The sequence below is a fragment of the Plectropomus leopardus genome, chromosome 6 (assembly GCF_026936395.1).
Source record: "Plectropomus leopardus strain MGB_pleo_1.0 chromosome 6, ASM2693639v1, whole genome shotgun sequence".
In the NCBI taxonomy this organism is placed as follows: domain Eukaryota; kingdom Metazoa; phylum Chordata; class Actinopteri; order Perciformes; family Serranidae; genus Plectropomus; species Plectropomus leopardus.
Window position 1 is genome coordinate 10,914,009 of NC_142181.1, and position 18,225 is coordinate 10,932,233.

The window sequence follows — 18,225 nt, forward strand, 5'->3', positions numbered from 1 at the left end:
CATGCCTAAAAGGAGCACGATGTTGATTATAGCTTTAGCTGCCACACTCTGTAGACTACCCAAGCTTAAGCTGTGTGGCCAAATTTAAATGAAAGGACTGTGGGACATGAATTTGCATAATACACACATGGAGGAAAAGAGGGAGCTCGGAGGTAGAGCCTGAGATGAAGTGACTGCTACTTCTGTGAAGCAAATATTAAAGTCCCTTTGCCCTCCTGTACCCCCCAAAAAATATCACCACCCCCACATCCAGATGCTATCATCTGTTAAATTACTACTTCAACTCAATGACATATCCTCAGATACACCTCATACGCATTCATCCTAATGTTTAATTCACTTGAAAGTTGAGCACGGGGCATGTTTTCCTTTTCTCCCCGTTCCCTCTTTCTCCGTGTCCCCGTGGCGATGTCACAGGGGATTAAGTCACGGAGGCCAAGGGACTTGTTTATGATTCATCTGCAGGGAGGCTGGAGCCGGTAGTGGTACCCACAGGGCATGCAGCTAGCAGGCTACTTCCCCAGCTCCCTCGCTTTCCTGTATGCTAACAGGACACTGAACACTGAAGAGTGCCTAATGGCCTTCACAGAGACGCCATAGAGGGAGGAAGTCAGATTACACATTTCAGAATGACGGAAATCTTTGTGACGTAAGTCCTGCATCATGTTGTGTAAGATTAAAATTGTATGAAGATGGCTGTAGCATAAATAGCATAAATTAATTGGTGGTTTTCGTTTTTCTGGATTACTAATGGATAGCATGCCTTGTGGGAAGAATTGACCAGAGATCATTATGCACAGATCTTTTTACCAGTGTACAAAGGTGGGGCCAAATTGTCGTTCTGCAAGTCTCAAGTTTTAAAACATTGTCTTTCTTGACAAAATGTTGGATACTGTCACAGAAAACTCGTACACATTTGTGAATTAGGCTGGGATGGGTTCAGGATTTGGGATGTGAAACCTTGTACCTATCTAATGTTATAATTTGATAATTTTATTGCTGCAATTTTGCACAAATTTGTGAATTATCATGATTAGGTGGGTGGGATATGGAGATGGTGATGTTTGTAAAATGTTGTGACCTGGTGTTTTGGACTCTACTTACATTGATTTCTCACTGCTCATGGACTATGGGCAGAAAATAGCAATTTTGCTAAAATCTGGTACAATGCATCTCTCCGTGTTTTGGTAAATGTTTACAAATACATTACAAATAAGTCTCAAGCAAACTTGTCAGTCTTAGCAATCAAGACTGACAAGTCTTTTGTCAGTTACCAAGTTCTAAACTTTGCGTTTTGAGTACTAAAAAAGTCATAGTGTGCTCTCAACAAATGAAATGCCATTTTATAAACAGGGTAATATTATCGTAATCTCAGAATTTCTTTTGTTGTTGTTGTCACAAGCTGTAATTTTCAACCTTCACAGTTGCCAGTTGTTAATGAGGAAGGTTGAACATTAAAATTCATTGGTTTTAGTCTTTTTTTCCCAACACATTTTTCCAACTTCCAACTTCCTTTGGCCACATTGTTGTGTATCACCATTTGTATGGTTCGATCACTTAGTAAAGGATAGGTCATTAAATAGAAGTGTATTTAAGTAATGCAAAATTATCTTAAAAAAAGATGTCACAGTCTTTTTCATGTCTTTTTCTTTCTTGGTCTATACTAACATTAACTCCAACATTATTTTACATTTTCAAAGGTCTATGCCTCAAACTAAAGTGGTATTTGCAGCGCTCAAGCTAGACTCATATTCAAAGTACCTCTGTAATGTGTTCCCCTCACTGCTGACATTTAAGTCTCCTCCAATACACTCTCAACTAATTGCATGTCGGACTTTTAACAACCTGTTGGAGTTGATTAACTGCTGTAATAGTGTGCGTGTGTATTGTGGTGAGGCTTGCTTTTAATAAGGCGCCTCACAGTAGGTAAACCACAAACAGTGTTAAAGGTTAGTTTGAAGCACATGTTCAACCACACAACAAGCTCATCGCGTGCCAGAGTTCTCTATTGTTCCTCTATTACTATTCTCCTTTGTTTGTAATGAAAAGTGGTTTGTTATTAGTGACAAACTAACGTAGAACAGCGTTATTCTACATTGCCGTGCTGGTGTCAAGGGAACATATTACCACCGTTCACTGGGACTCACTGTCTTCTTTTAATTGCTCTTTTAATTAACTCGTCTAGCCTTCGTCTTGTCAGAGGATGCCCGAGCAAGCCATTTAGCAAAAGGTAATGAGATTAACCTCTCGTTGACCAAGCAAATGTAGATTAAACATTATGGCCAAATGAAATGAGCTGGGCTTTATTTACTCATGTGTACAGACAGGCGGCAGGCAGGCGAGCCACAGCTCTCTCAGCGGTAACATAGCTAAAATGTCAAGGGGATAGAGGGGAGTGTGTTTGGCATCGAGTGGCGAGTGTGGCCGACCAGCTGCATGGGAAGGGAAGGAGAGAGCCGCCAGCTCCTGGAAAATTGTACGAAATTCTCCCACTCTGCCTTGCTATCTCAGGAGAGGCGACTGCAGACAGTCGATGAAAACAGGCCACTAATCAGTCAGTCACACTCACACATGTGCTAAGCTCCACACACACGCACCTACAGCACCCAGACTCCCTCTCTGTCTCGCTCTCTTGCTGTCTCGATGTACACGTTTACTCAGTGGTGCGGAGTAGTCCTGTTTATTGTAGTATGTTGAGCACATGCCATGAGCACCACCACACTAACACATGCATTCACACATAACAGAGGACAGGCCAAAATACTGGGTCTGTCTTATCAGGATGTAACCTCCTGAAACATATTCATTGTAATCACTTGCAGCTGGAACATGTACAGGCAGGGATGTATTTGGACTGTTTTTACAATCTTTCATCAGTTCATACTGATGTAGTATGTAGTTTTTTATTTATGTTCTCATAGTTGCGTATCTAGACATACGTGCTTTTTTTGCTCTCAGGGAAATCTCCTTTGTAGGATTGAGTTAAAATGATTGAATTATTTCTGAAGTGTCATATAAACTATGATCTTGCATTTTATATGCCGGGGATAGATGATGTGATGACAGTCATAACTTGAGTAAAACCTCTGACACAAAACTATGTTGTTTTGTATCCTTGTTCATTTTAAATGGATATATGGAAATCTCAGAGCTTTTTTATTGTATATCTGCACATCAAGTAGATAACACTGCTGGCTTTACCCAGAAAGAATGCAAATGACACCCTCTTCCTCCATCTACCCTGACACACATGCATGCAATAACATGACCTCCAGTGTAAATGCACACTCATTGGGAGGGCAAGCTAAGTGGTCAAGGCAGGAACGTGGCATATTTATTTGGTTGTTGTTGTTTTTTTTTTCCTTTCCTTTTAGTCCCAGTGAATTCTTGTCTAAAGTTTGCGACATTGCTCAACACTGACTGCAGTGTTTGTGGACACAAGTATGAGCATGATGCCTCAGAGATCTTGAAAACAGATTCATATCCACTTTGGGATTTATTCTCGACATGTACACACCCTTAAATAATACACACTAAAGCATGCAAAAGCTACATGATAATCTCAGGGACCCCTTATACTTTGAAACTCCGTACATTCTTAATAAAGCATTATTCAACAATTGCATTTAAAGATTGTTCTTGGCAATGAAAGGCAAAGTGATGTATCTATTACTCACACATAGAATCATATCTTGGATATGTGTCTACCAAAAACCAGTATCTATATTGTATAATAGCTTTTCCCTGTGATACGTGTCACATGCTGTATCTAACTGCTGTATGATGCTAATAATTCTTGCTCCACAATTCTCGCAGTTTGCCCTCATTTCCTTTGGCACATCAGTTAACAGTTTCCACGCCAGTGGCCTACTTTACACCTCCTCAGCCGCTGTGCCCCCCACACAAAAAAAAAGTACAACACAATGCAAGGTGACAAATTTCTCCTTGCTTTCAGGTACAATCAAATTGATTTTAATTTATATTTGAGTGAAAGCTGTGGATTTATTTTATCTGCAGAAATATAGGAACTTTCTACGCTTTATCTTGAAAAGCTCTACAGGAGCCAATCACTGAGACTTTAGTTGTGACCTTCGCCCTGTTTTCTCCCTCGCCCAGAGTGTTACTGCAAGCAAATGTCCTCCTCCAAGCTGGAATAAGCTCCCTCGGCCCAGCTAGTGCCGCACCTCGTTTTAATCAGGCTTTGGGGAGTGAAATATGGGCCCGGCGAGCAGGCTGTACCCTAGCTCCATTCATCTGGTTTCAATCTTCTCTCCGCCCTCGGATGTGGCCGCGTGGGCATTCCTTTTCTCGACACTGGGGGGGCTGGGAAGAAGTGGTGCTGAGCAGCACAAAGGGCAGGCCTATTTGTTTGGAGGAGCGTGCCTGTGTGTGTTTTTTTCTATTACTCTCAGGAGACAAGGACTTCCTAACTCTGGTTACTTTGAAAAAGCTGCTAATGCTTTTGCATTGTCCTCTGAAAAGGACAAAACGATAGATTTACAGCATCTAGAACCATATAGTCGTTCATACTTTTCTTGGCTGACCTTTAATGTATGTTTTGCTTTATTTTTTTCACTCTCAAAACAAATGAGATCCATGAAGAGGAGGTATGGAATATTTAAGCAATATTAAATGAGAGAGTGTGCTTTAACGTCATTTGCAGCATGACAGTGAACCAGTCCTAGCTCTCAAAATAAACGATTTTTGCGACTGTTTTCTGTTTCCATGGAACTACTAGAAGTGTGACTAATTACTGGAAAACAGTAAAACAGATCAGTCAGGTCAGTGGAATCCTATATGTAATGAAACCTAGTTTAGTATTTCAGCAAGTAGGTCGAACCTTAGTAACAATCTCGCAACAGACTCATTTTCTAGTCCCTGTTGAGTCTGCCGGCCATCTTGAGCTTATATTTCCTAGAGATCGCGGAATTCCCCGATCTAAATAAATACTACAGATGTAAACACAGAAATTCTTAGCTTGCTCAGTCTTGTTATGACTAAGATATCTGCTGACTAAAAAATATTTTTCGCATATACAGATTTTATCCAAAACATCTTCAAACTTTACCTGAATTTAGGATAGTAGCTAGTAGCTCAGTGTCATGGCACAGCTGATGGACAATGCCAGAGGATGCCAAACATTTCCAATAATTTAAGAGCAAGGTAAAGTCCAAAAGTCAAAATGAATGAAAAAATTCACATGTTGTTATCTAACAGAATGTTCTGCTTCAAACCATATTTTACGGCATTTAGCTTTTCGAAAACAACCTTTTCACTGTGGTCACAAGTTTGCTGTGTTATGTGACTTCTTATTACTGTTAAGAATGTGTCCGTTCAGAGCATGGTGGTTTATGCTGGTTTTTGTCATTTTTGTGTTACTTTCTAGTTGACACCAGTCGCGAGTTGGCTGTTGCTTTTCATGTTCCCAGCTGTATTTCTTCAGTGTTGCTTTGGAGATCATATTTTTAGTGATGAGGAGGGTTTGCTGTCATGCAGATTTGAGCTCATTCTAAATGTCTTGGTGACCAATCAGTTTGCTTAGTCAGAACTACTTGTATAAACTACTTTTAATGCAGCCCGAAGGCACATAACATGCAGTGGATGCTCTCTTTGTGTTTGTTCCACTCAGTGTGTTATGTGTGTGTGTCTGTAGCAGGTGAATAAGGTTAGTGTCCTGCATGAATTGGCTTAGCTAATCATAAGGACAGATGGTATGTTGGTCCATTAACTCTCCTAAATGAGCCTAAGTGAGGCCTTTCCTGGAAGCCTTGCAGCCCCTGTTGACCCGCCTGGCCATCGTGCAGCCACCACTCTGCCTCTGTCAGCCTCCCCACAAGTCAACACCTCTCAGTATACAGCTGCCAAAACAGACGTGGCATCTGCTCACCTCTGGGGAAATGGCAGCCATCGACATGTCCTTCCTAGTCACGGGGGCCTCGGATGGATAGGTTACCTCTTTGTCCTTTGCAGCTGCAGCTCGAGCCGTAATAATATTATCCTCTGGTTTGTGTACGAGGCGTCCCCTGCTTTGTTATTTTCTGCTTAACCGATCAAGTAAAGTGATATGTCAGATGCATACCACAGGACTGGCGACAGAGCTAATATGTCAGTGACGCAGCGCGCTAGAGCCGAGGCGGATGGAGAGAGGGAGTTAGCGTCCCGTCTGTTTTCAATTAGCTGCTGAAATGTACAACATGGGATCTGCTCTGTTGTGTTCAGCTCCTATTTTCCCGTGGAGCCGGCGAAGTAAATTAGCGTCTTTGCTGAGAGAGGCTTCGCTGTCTAACCCCAGGTGAACTTGGACAGTGACAAATAATCGCAGTGACCTAAATAATGGAATTTAATCTGTGTGTGCAGAGAGGCGAGGAAGAGGAGGAGAAGAATACGAGGAGCGTCCACAATCCCCACACTCTCCCTGACTATGAGCTCCCAAAATGTAGTGCTTACATATCCAGATTGGTGCTATCTTACAATGCTTCTAAGCTTTAGTGCTGCTCCAAATATAGCACCAGCTCTGGGCTTGTTTTCCTCCCATCGCGCTTGTTCGTCACGTGCAGCCAAACTTAACCATATAGCCCACTGTGGCTTTTATTGTCTTCCCACAAGTTGTTAAATGCTTCTTTGAAACACCACTGGGGTATTGAATTGCATTTAATAAAAGTCAGGGGCGTAGTGCTTTATAGCGCATGAGGTAGATAGTATTTGTTAAGTTTTCATCGGTCTTGCACTATTGTGAAGCATCCATCATCGGTGAGAGCCTGGGCGACCGCGATACATTCCACTTCCTGTGGTCATACACCTAGTCAGCTCTATTTTCAACCTAATGGACATAAAAAAATGCAGATTGCAGCAAAATGGACTTGGCAGCACAAAAGCTTATTAAGTATTGATCTGCTGAGGTCAGTGCCCATGTCCAGCCACTCCAACAATGTGAGAGGAGTTCGTTCACACACTTGCCAGCTGCAAATTGAGATTAGTCCACATAAATAACCGGGGAAATTGAGGAGCATTTTGCGTCGCGGGGAACAGAACTGTGCAGGTCAGTCGCATGATGTGCAAGGGAAAGAAGCAGGAGGAAAAAAGGTTGTTTATATGTGCACTGTGGGCATTATGGCTGTTTATATCAAACCTAGCCCATCTGTCCAGACTCCAGCAGTGCTTAGATATCCTATCATACCACACCAATGCCCAACAGGAGAGCTTTAAGTTGATCAGCAGCAGGCGAACCTGTCTTCTACAGTGTTTTAATGAATACAGCTCATCTTGTTTCTCTATGCACCATCTGTCAGGCATGCAGGGTCAGACAGAGCCTGAACTCAGCAAAGAACAGCTTTCCACTGTGGTGTTTGTACCTATACTGGAGATCTCTATGATGAATATTTTCCAAAAAGCCCTGCCAACAGAAATACCGTAATGCCACATACACTGTAAAATCAGACAAGTTGATCTTACTTTAAATAGTCTTGGAAAACGATTGCATGGAAAAGGAAAGTCAATCTAACTATCAGTCTTAATTTATGTGTACTTTATACCTAATTGTTAACTTTACACAACTTTACTTAGCTGTATTTACCTAATTTGTGAAGTTGCTGCAACTTGAAAAAGACATGGGGAAGTGCCTTGTTCTTTTTAAGTAATAATAATACTAATAATAAGAATGATAATAATAAGCTTTTCAAAACAAAGTTACAAAGTGCTTTACAAGGGTGAACCCAGATTTAAAACAATGCAGGATATGAGCTAAAAAAAATCAGGCAATTTCAAGAAAAACAAAGAAACAGCAACCCAGTAATGTAAATACCATTAATTAAGCAGATATGGAAAGTGTCAGCAATTTAAGTAAACCAATTTAATCTGACATAACTTGATCATCACAAAGAGGATTTTGCCAATGATGAAGTTAGGACAGTGGCGAGTTCTGCTTTGATAACACAACATAAATACAAATATAATTGACTAGTTTGCGACCAGCACAAAACAGATAGCACAGTAACCCTGGGTTGCTGAAGTTGTTAGAATTTAATTAAATTAAGTAAATCTAACTAAATTTTAAGAAAACTTAACACTTAGATATAAAGTAAACAGTAGTTTAAAAGTTATATTAGATTACATTTTTCAAGGCAATTGGTTTCCTTGATTTTTTAATTAAAATCATCTTGTCAGATTTTACAGTGTAGACTGAGAAACAAGCTCAGCTGTGGGACAAAACCTCATTGAATAAGGAGGAAAAAAGGAAAAATTTTCTGCATAGGAAAGGAAAGAAAGTTTTCTTTGCGAGGGAAACCAAATTTGATTTCTGTCAAAGGAAATATAGTATCTCCGACTGGATTTAGAGTAGTTTTCTTTTGATAGCCCAAATAGCTGACTTACCACTTTGAAAGCAAGTAATTGTTTTCCCTTCAGTCTTAGACATATGCTCGGGAAAATTAGTTTCAAAATGTTCTTGGCCACAGCAAAAAGAAACTATTTTTTGTTAATATGTCAAAGGATTCACTCTCCACTGTCCTCTATTAAAGTGTGTTTTCTCAGTGGAGGGACGGTAGGTTTATTCAAGGCTGTGTGCACGTGCTGCAGGGTGAATATGCCCTTTACACACACGCACGTACCCACATACAGCTCCAGCAACCTCAGTGATAAGTTTGAACAGGATGTTAACTCTCTCCTCCCTCTGCTGCATGCTCTTCTGTAGCCTCAGATTTTAGAGACGCTCATGCAGAACAAAGTGAATGTGCGCACATGCTGGTCTGTTTAGGCTTTGCCAGATGTTGGGAGGATCCGTTGCTGCAGCGAAATGGAGAGGTCACTGTCCAAGCCCCATTTAACTGAAGCGTGTTATCTGGTGCAAAACAGACCATTTGACATTTGGACCTTGTTCAGTCTGAACACATTAAAGGAAGGGAAAAAAATGTCTCAAATGGTGTGTTTTTTTTAAGCCGGATGTAACCTTGTAAATGGTTTAACACCACACAAGCTCTGTAGATTATTGTGCAAGCCAGGCTGAAGTCTCTAAGATGCATTGCTGTAATTAACATTTTAAATTGGGTCCATCATTTCCAAAATGATGAATTGGTTTTTAATTAAAAAAAAAAAATACAACTTCCAGCCAATGACAATCACTGTTTTCTTTGTGAGAGAGACAGGAGTTTTAAGTCTCCTGCGTGTCACTCTTTCCACTCGGTCACGTGTCTAGCTGTGTGTTAGGGTTTTTTTTTCCACAAAAGCCACATACTGTAAGGCGGAAAGAATTAAAAATCAGGCTTCTCACAATAATATGTAGCATCTCAGTGTTCTCTTTCATTTTCGATAGTTTTAGTAAAGAGACCAACCCAAAACTAGCACAATTACTATGTACAAAGATGGTAAAAGCAAGCAGCATTCTCATACAGGTTGCATGGGAGTGAAAGACCCAAATATTTATGGGAAGCTGTGTGCTCTTTGGAGCATTTCGCCTAAACCCAGATTTATGGAGTAGCCGGAGCATCTTGGACAGCTGCACCCATGAGTGTGGGTGACACCACCAGATGCAGCGTTGATAAGATGTGTATAGCACTGTAAGCAGGTTTGTCTGACTCTCCCTCCCTTGGGAAATGGTGTAATTAGCTTTTTTTCCGATCTCCTCCCTACTTCCTTATTTTGCTGAGAGAAAATGTAGAATACTTTGGGGGAATTAAAAGCGCTTGTCGCGAAACTAATTTTGGGTCTATTTTGGGGATCTGTCAGCGGGATGGCGGCCCTATCGCTCGACGTGACAGCAATGATGAGGCCATGAAAGGGATGCTAATGAAGGCAATAAGATCGGCGCAAGGTGAACATTTACCACAGGGCCTTACATTATTCAGACCTCAGTGGTATTTCATCTCCCTTTTCCCCATCGCCGTTGGTCCTCCCTCTCTTTTCCCATTCGTCTTCCCCCTCCAGGTTCAAGGGATTATCGTGGAAATGATTCAATTCCTACTTTTCGTTCTCAAACTCATCCATTACTGCTCCAGCCAGACTTCTTAGAAACCTCTCATCAAAGATGAACTTGAACCTGATGGCCCTCACTTTTAGATGTTTTCTAGCTCCAGATGAGTCACCGCTCAAGTGGTACTCATGGTGCCACGGATGAACTCTGAAGCTGAAAAGCATATAGACTAACCAATAAGTAATTCTCTCTTTCTTCTGATGCACTGTGCATAGTAGTTGTTACTGAACTATTTTAGCACCGGATCAAGTAAAATGGTGCCTCATAGTGAGTTTTTACGAGGAATTCATCATTATTTTAGGAGTGCTTAACTTTATAATGCTTCTTCACTGACAGTGCACTGTATAGTGTCTTATGGGAGGTTTAAGGGCAGGCATGTCCGAAGTCTGGCCTGGGGACCAAACATTTGCCCGCTTTGTCTCTCCTGATCTTGCACCTCTGGTTGTCTGGAATGTGCTATTTTCTCTTTGAGAGGACATGGCAAGTTGTGTTAAAAAAAGTTGTAAAGCAGTGACACTGGGTGGCACGGAAACATATCTATATACTTATTTTGCTATTTTACACAGACACAAACCACAAGGGCATCATATCGCTCCAGTGTGTGATTTTAAGTAGCATGCCAGCATCACAGAACCAACAGAGGCGTGACGAGCCCGACATTTAACACAACAGTATTGGCCCATTGCGTGACATATAACATATGCATCGGCAGAACTTTACAATAATAATGGCTTTGACATGGCAATAACATTTATCTTTTCTGTTACATGGCGGTCAATCTCATACTCTGCTCCGAGGGTAAGGAGCTCCCAAATCTCATTGTATTCCCAATATGCAGACATTTATGGCCGCTGAGTTATCCACTAACTGCTATTGGCTGTTAAATTTTCCATGGTTGGTCACACACATAACATGTTGTCACACCTGTCTTACCCATGGTCCAATCCTCCTGGCAGTCCTTTTTACACAGACACAGTTTTGGTCACTGTAACTACCTCCTGTGGCAGCACCTTTTACACACAACAGCACAGCGGCATAACAGCGTGATATACTCACCTTAAACAGACAGTGTAAAAGGGGCTAGTAATATGTAAGCAATGGGGGAAGAAAATGGAACTATTTTGGAGTTACTCGTAAGCTTTTGCTTATTAGCAGTTAGCTCTTCTCTTACTCATTCCATGGTATTGACACTATTGTTAAGCGTTACTGACAAAAACCTCATGTCAGCAGAAGGGAGCGTCGGTCGCTGGGTTCGAGGCAAGGAGGATTATGGGATTTTATCCCTTCAAAGAGTCAGCCTCCAGTCAAGGAAAAAACAGCCCCTTTGATTTTCACAGGAGCAATATATTCATGAGTTGGACCTTGAAACTACAAGGAGACTAGTGTAGTGTGCCATATGCAAAACATGTGTTTTAATGGTGCATGATAACTTAGTACATTTAAAAGGGCTTACCCCTTATGAAGCTGTAATTAAAAGGAACTGTAGCTGTATGAATAAAGCACTCATTCACACAGTGTGCATGGGCGTTGTTTTTTTAGGCACTCAGTTCACGCTATCACCCGGAGGTGGCCTTGTGTCTGTTAAGACATCTGAAGACTTTTGGCGTTTCAAGGAGGTCTGTCTTGAAAATCCTCAAAGATATCAGGGGAGAGGAAAGGGCAAGATGTAACCTACTATCTGTGAGTCGGTGGTATTTATAGCGTATATGTTTGACATTTAAATACTCAATTCAGGTCACACAAGATTGCTGTTCCATTGGTGGGGGCAGACACTGCCTTTTAAACAGCACGCTGAGCTGTGAGCATTTCACTGTTGTCTCATCAGCCACATGCATGTCCCCAGCTCAGCTAAAAACTAGCTTTGTGGCAGCAATAAGAATGGAGGAATTGTAGTTATATTTGCCATGTCAGATTTTGCTGGTTACATGCATAAAGTTCTGTAGGGTATTTATGTGGAGGTCATAGCTCAAACATTTCACTTTCTCTGGCTTTTAAACCTTTTAAAATCAGAGCATATGGACCTGTTTACTCTGAAGAGCATAAGAAAACTGAGAAAACAGAAAATTGAGCAACTTTATAAGAAATGACCCAAAATAAGTCAAACTTACAAGAAAAATTCCTGGTAAATTAGCAATAATTTTTGCATTTTTTTTCGTATTTTTTGTTACTTATCTAGTAATTTTCTCTTTCTCTTTCTTCATGTTCAGGTTATTTTTCTTGTCACCTGTTACTGATTTTTCAATTTGTGGTACATTTCTAGCCAAGTTGCACATTGCCTTTTTTCCATGTTTTTAAAAGAAATCAAACCAATTTGCTCAGGTGTCAAAGGTCTTGAATGCTTGTGAAAGACATTTGAATGCAGCATAAGAAAACCAGATATTTTTCAGGTTGGCAGGGTTTGGAGATGATTGTTACGTTTGCCTGCTGCAGTGGGGCTGTACACGTTACTCAGATGTGACTTTTTAGCCTGATGACAGCTGCTTTCTAATTCAAAGGTTTGTGTGCTCAGGCACCAGTTAATGTGGCAAAACATAGTCCCTCGCATCTCCGTTATGTAGATTAGCAGCATGCGTTCACATAAAGCATTCATCAGACACAACAGCAGTCACGCATGTACAGAAAATGTAGATGGTCGCATGTGTATTCCATACACGAAAAGCAGCGTGAATGCACACAATGGGAAATTGTCAGCAGAAATAAAACAGTGATACCTCCAGTCTTTTTCTCCTATTGTGCATGTGCTAACCTGTGTCTAAAACCACCTTTGTGATGCTATAATCCATCCTCCACACCAGTGACTTACAGTAAGTGCTCAAAATAAGGCATTGCACATTCCCTCAACCCATTTTTCCTCTGCCCTTTCACTCCTCTCACCCCCTCCATCCCTCCACTGTCCCTCTCTCTTCTCTGATCTGCTGTGTTTGAGCACCAGAGGTCACAAGCTTTGGACATAGCAAAGGCCCCAGCCAGGCCGATGTGCTGACTGAGGGGATATGGGGGCTTGACTTTGGGCAGTGTGAAGGATCCAGGACTGCCTTGTTTGTCTGTCGGTCCGTCTCACTGGCCACACTATAACAAGATTGCAGGGCTCTGTAAGGCGGATTTACTGGAGCACAACTCCCCCTAGGGCCTTTTCATAGAAATGGGTCCCTCCATATTTCACCATAGCCTCTCAGTGTCTCTCTTGTTGTCAAATGTGTCTATCTCTCTCTCATATTCACTCTCCAAACCTCTGGTGTTAGCTCCCACTTCCTTTTGTTAATTATGATACGCTTCTTTGCTCTCTTTCTGTGGGTAAAGATTGCCACAAATGAAAGCATGAAGTCAAGCCAAACGCAGCTGAGAAAAGCAGACGCAATGACGGAGAAAGATAGAGGGATGAAGGATATGGCAACAGCTACCATATCACAAGTCCTCTCAACATTTATCTTCCCCTCAAGATGGCCATGTTTATTTAGAATGGCTTTCCCAAGTCCTTATGGAATCTCATAAAGACATGCGAGTTCATACTCAGCACTGTGACCAGAAACGTCCAACGTTCACAGTTTTTGTTTCTAGGTTACATCGCTGCAAATTGAAAGCCAAGGTCATAAACCCAAACTTGACTGACAAAACAGTTTTTCACACTGTGTGTGCAGAGCTGCCATAGCAATGAATTCTGTTGTGTGTCATAGTTGATGTTGACACAAATGATGGGGTCTCGCAGTCCAACCAACCCAGCTGTGCACACGGTGAATGAGGCCAATCCAAATGCAAACGCACATCAAGGCGAGCTTATTTTGGGAGCACTGTGTCATCCATTCCACAGCACAAAAGCCCCTCTGCAAGACCATAAATAAGTGGGAAAGTGGGGAGCAGCGACTGTATACCAACCAATACCCATTCTGATTTTTCTGCCAACTCTTTCTGGCAAGAACTGAGACAATTTTCCTTCTGTCACAGATACAGCATATTTGCTGCCTTTTTTTAATGTAAAAGCCATGCAATTTGTGGTACTCAAATCCCTATTTTTAGCTAATGAAGCACATATTTGATACAAGCAATGCCAAAGTTAATGAGTTGACCCTAGTCATTGTTTGAAGTGAATTTAAAGTCCATTTGTGGAAAGTCAAGTACTTTATGTGGAAAAAGATTTCAGCAGTCACCCTGGCCCTATCTTTCTTTCAGGTAAACTCTTCCATTTACAGAGCCTACAGTTGAAGCGGTGGGCAGTTAAGTAGGAGGTGGGAGGTGAGAAAAGGAGCAGCGAGCTCTTATCAGGCCTGCTACACAGTGCTGGGTTCAGCCAGGGGCTGCTGATGGGTGTGGGAGCGCTGATTACAGAGGCTAGCCTGAGGAGCTGAGGAGACAGTGGGTGCAGGTCTTCCAGTAGACGCCAATATGGCCATCAGACAGAAACTCATACTATTAAGCTGCATTTCCACGAAGCAGATCAGTTGAGCTCAGTAAGGTACACATTTTTTGCGCTTCCACTGTGAAAAGTTTTGGATGGTACCTTTGGTGCCTTTGGAACGGTCCCTATTTTATGTCACCCCTCTGGTTGGGAAAAGTAGCACACAGATCCGATACGAAAAGGTAGAGCTAGAAACACTGCAGTCCGTTCATTGGTCAATACAGAATCAACACTCTGTGCTCAGGGCTGAGCTGTGATTGGTTTAACCACTGTTCATACCTTGACATGTTTTTCATACATTAGTAAACTCTTACTATAACTGAAATTGTATTTTGCAGCCTCTAGCAGCAGCTGTGAAATGACAAAATAATAATTTAATTCACTGTGCAGGCTGCCAGCAACTTTTGAAATGGAGCATTTACTTGTAATGCTACCCAGTGTATGAGGTGACTACATGCATCCATCACCACACCTTAAATTTCCATGACAACTTTTACCACTCCATCTGTTTTTATTCTCTCTATTGGATGACATACACTTTTAGTAATGGGTGGATCTTCAAGTGTTTGAAAAACTTACATTAATTGCAGCCGGAATGTCTGAACTGCATATTTTCTGAATCTCACTCTTTCTGACAAAATTTGGTGCAGTGGCATTCCTGTGGCAGCATTAAACCCTTGTTCTTTCCTGACAAGAAGTCAATGCAAAAACCTGCTATTTATCAGTATCCCATTGAGAGAGACTCCCACTCCAGCCTGCTCTTTTTTGTTCTGAAAATTGAGGCTGTACAGGCCTGTTCTGTGCACATAAACAGGGTGCAGACGCACTCTGTATCAGCGGTGAATGAGGAAATACAGTGAGTGCTGCTGGATGGAGCAGCGGGTGACAACAACACCACCCACATGTAAGAGTTCTGTCTGCACTGAAAACGCTAAACAGATCTAGGGTCTAGGTACATGTTAGTGGATGTTACTTTTGGTTCTAAAGGAGCTATACTGACAGCTTTTGATGGAAAAGCAGCTTTAGGTCTAACCAACTACACACTCTAGGGAGTTTTTCCTTAGTCGATGTTAGGGGCCAAGGACAGAGGGATGTCTTACACTGTAAAGCCCTCTGAGGCAAACTGTGATTTGTGATAATGGGCTTTATAAATAAAATGGACTCAACTTGACTTGATCTTGAATATTATTTTCACTGGAAAGCTTTCGCTCTCTTTTCTGACATCCAAACTCATATCGGGGGGGAGTCCACAAGATGAATGATCCTGCAAATGCTGCATTAAAAAGTCATAAAGGGGGATACCTTCAGGGTCCAGGAGCTCCTCTGTTAGGAGGGGTGGCCCTTATTTTTCTGCTGACTAATTACTTGAACTGAGCAGGTGGTCCAACAGAGCAGAAGGACCTCAGCATTGTCACTCCTGTGCTGCCAAATGGACACACAAACACTCAACCGTGAAGTGCCTCCTCTCTGCCCAACTGGTGAATGCCAATTGGACACATTATACTTGATTGACAGTGAGCAGCATGGAGCTCGGGCTTATAGCAGAGGACTCATAAAGTAGAGACAGAGCTTAAACAAAACTTGAAGAACTGCTGAAATCCACCATATGATGTCATCTGTATGTCTGAAACTCCCTCTTGGAAGAAGGGGAGGCTACTCCTCTGTGTCCTGCGTCAGCACTGACTCATTGGTTTCACAGCACAGAGCTGACATTTTCATTGGCCCAGAGATCACTTATGGGACAGGGTGTTGGCTCCTATGAGGGTGGACCAGTGAACAAGTGGACAGGCGCCCAGTGAGTGCTGATGCATTCACAGGCCACATTTGGCCTCCTGTGGAACATATGACAGCATGTGATTGTGTCTGCTGAGCACAAAGGGATTATTCAAAGAGTGGCTCTAAGTTGAATCACTCCACCACAGACAGAGCACCTGTGAATGTGCATAGTTTTCCAGTAAATATGAGTCTCACACCACGATGTTTATTTATTCTGTGCAAACAGGAGGAACTGTTAAAGCTATTAAGCAGCATGATAATGAAAAGGAGATCTAACAATATTTACACAACCTGTACATTTCTGCGTGATTCCAAACGAGCATCTGCTGGCTGGATAACTTTATTTTCAGCGATCAGAATCCCTGGGAGCTATTTGTTCACTCTGCAATTAAATTAAAGGCAGGTAGTTAAGTTAAATGTTGTAGAGCCAAAAATATCCGTCACATTTGAGTGTGTACAATAAGCCCAGTGGCCCTCTGCAGTATCCTACAGTCCAGGTGGAGGGAGTCAAATGTCTCAGCAGTACACCAACCCCTCTGGACACTCACACTCACACACACACACACACACACACACACACACACACACACACACACACACACACACACACATACACACACCATCCATAGCTTCAGCTTCCAGCAAACCCCCCTGACGCCTCTGGCTAATTCCACTCAAGCCCGCCGGGCTGTCCAGCATCCTCCAGTAAATTAGCCTCGCTGCTCCCCCACTGAGGCACAGGCCCTGACAGTCTGGCCGGAGCCCAAAGTCACTCACTTGTGCACACACAGTCATAATTATTGCCACGTTTTACTGGAACCCAAGTTCTCCACTGAGTAGACTATTGGTTTTTGTGTGTAGGTGTTGATTGCATGTTCTGTTTGTGGATAGTGTCAAATTTCAATCTCATTTTGTAAAACGGACAGAGCTAGTTAAAGGGATAGTATTAAAGGATTTTGTGGAGCGGGGGTTTTATGTGGTACCTATCTATAGTCAGTATATTACATACAGTAGATGTTATTTGGCACACCCTCAGTTTGGAGAAGCAGGCTGGAGCCTGGCACAAAAGCGAAACAATCCACCATGGATGGGGTCGGCATCAAAATGCAATTTGGCCTGAAAAAAAAAGTCCCACCTAAAAGCATCAATAACAGTTTAAGTGTAAGCCATGTTGAAATTATTTTCATCTCTTAAGCTGTCAGACAGCCTGTTCCAACAGGGAACAGCTTTAGTTCCCTATCTATGCTCTTGTCAAAGCCACCAGGCTCCATTGATAAAAAATGGTTAGCTCAATGAACACTGGAGCAGGTCTACCACTGCTTCATTCAGGTATTTAGTTTGTGTTATTATGTGACTTTTGGTATTTAAAGACCCAAAATAACTAAGTAATCGTGGCAGCAGTAGACCATCAGCTCCTGTGCTCAGTGATATAAAATCATAATTTTTCTCAGTGGTCTTGCTTTGAAGAGAGTGATACAATGGCTTCATTTTCCTGGCAGAAATGATTGTCTGACATTAAAGTAAAGCTGTAAAAATATTTAAAATATACTGCACACCAGAAATTATATTGAGTATTATAGGCCTGAATTCTTAAGGTGGCTAAAATATATTTGGTTGCTGACCCCCATCCTCAACCACAACAGTAGATTGCTGAGTTTCCATGTCAGACTCCAGCCTGCTTCTCCAAACTGGAGGCTGCTAACCACCATCTACTGAATGTACTATACTGTCTATGGATACGTTTTTATTTAATCCAATAACTGTACTCTTAAGTTTAACAGCAGACATGTTCATAAACAGTTACTGCACCTCAGGAAGTCAAAATCTGTACCGTTCCTTCTCAGGCCACCGTTTCCCAAAGTTCCTGCTGTGAATGAGAATGTGCTCTCTGACTGCCCTTGTCAAAAGGGGTTAACAAAAAAGATCATCATAATACTTCTCTCTGACCTCCTATGCCAAACTCTATTTCCTGTTAAAAGAATCCTCTCTCTTCAGTGTCCGGGTGTGACGTATCTCAGCATCTGTCAGATAGTGATTGGGATTCTGGGTCATATCTCTTGCTGCGTCTTCCGTCTCAATTTCCTCTGTCGGC

At 41.9% G+C, this 18,225-nt stretch overlaps 1 protein-coding gene across 4 annotated transcripts in view; it reads left to right on the forward strand.

Annotated features, from left to right (window-relative positions):
- Nucleotides 1-18,225, forward strand: part of clmpb (CXADR like membrane protein b) — a 221,816-nt gene that overhangs the window by 182,063 nt on the left and 21,528 nt on the right. The gene's annotated exons all lie outside the window — the stretch shown is intronic.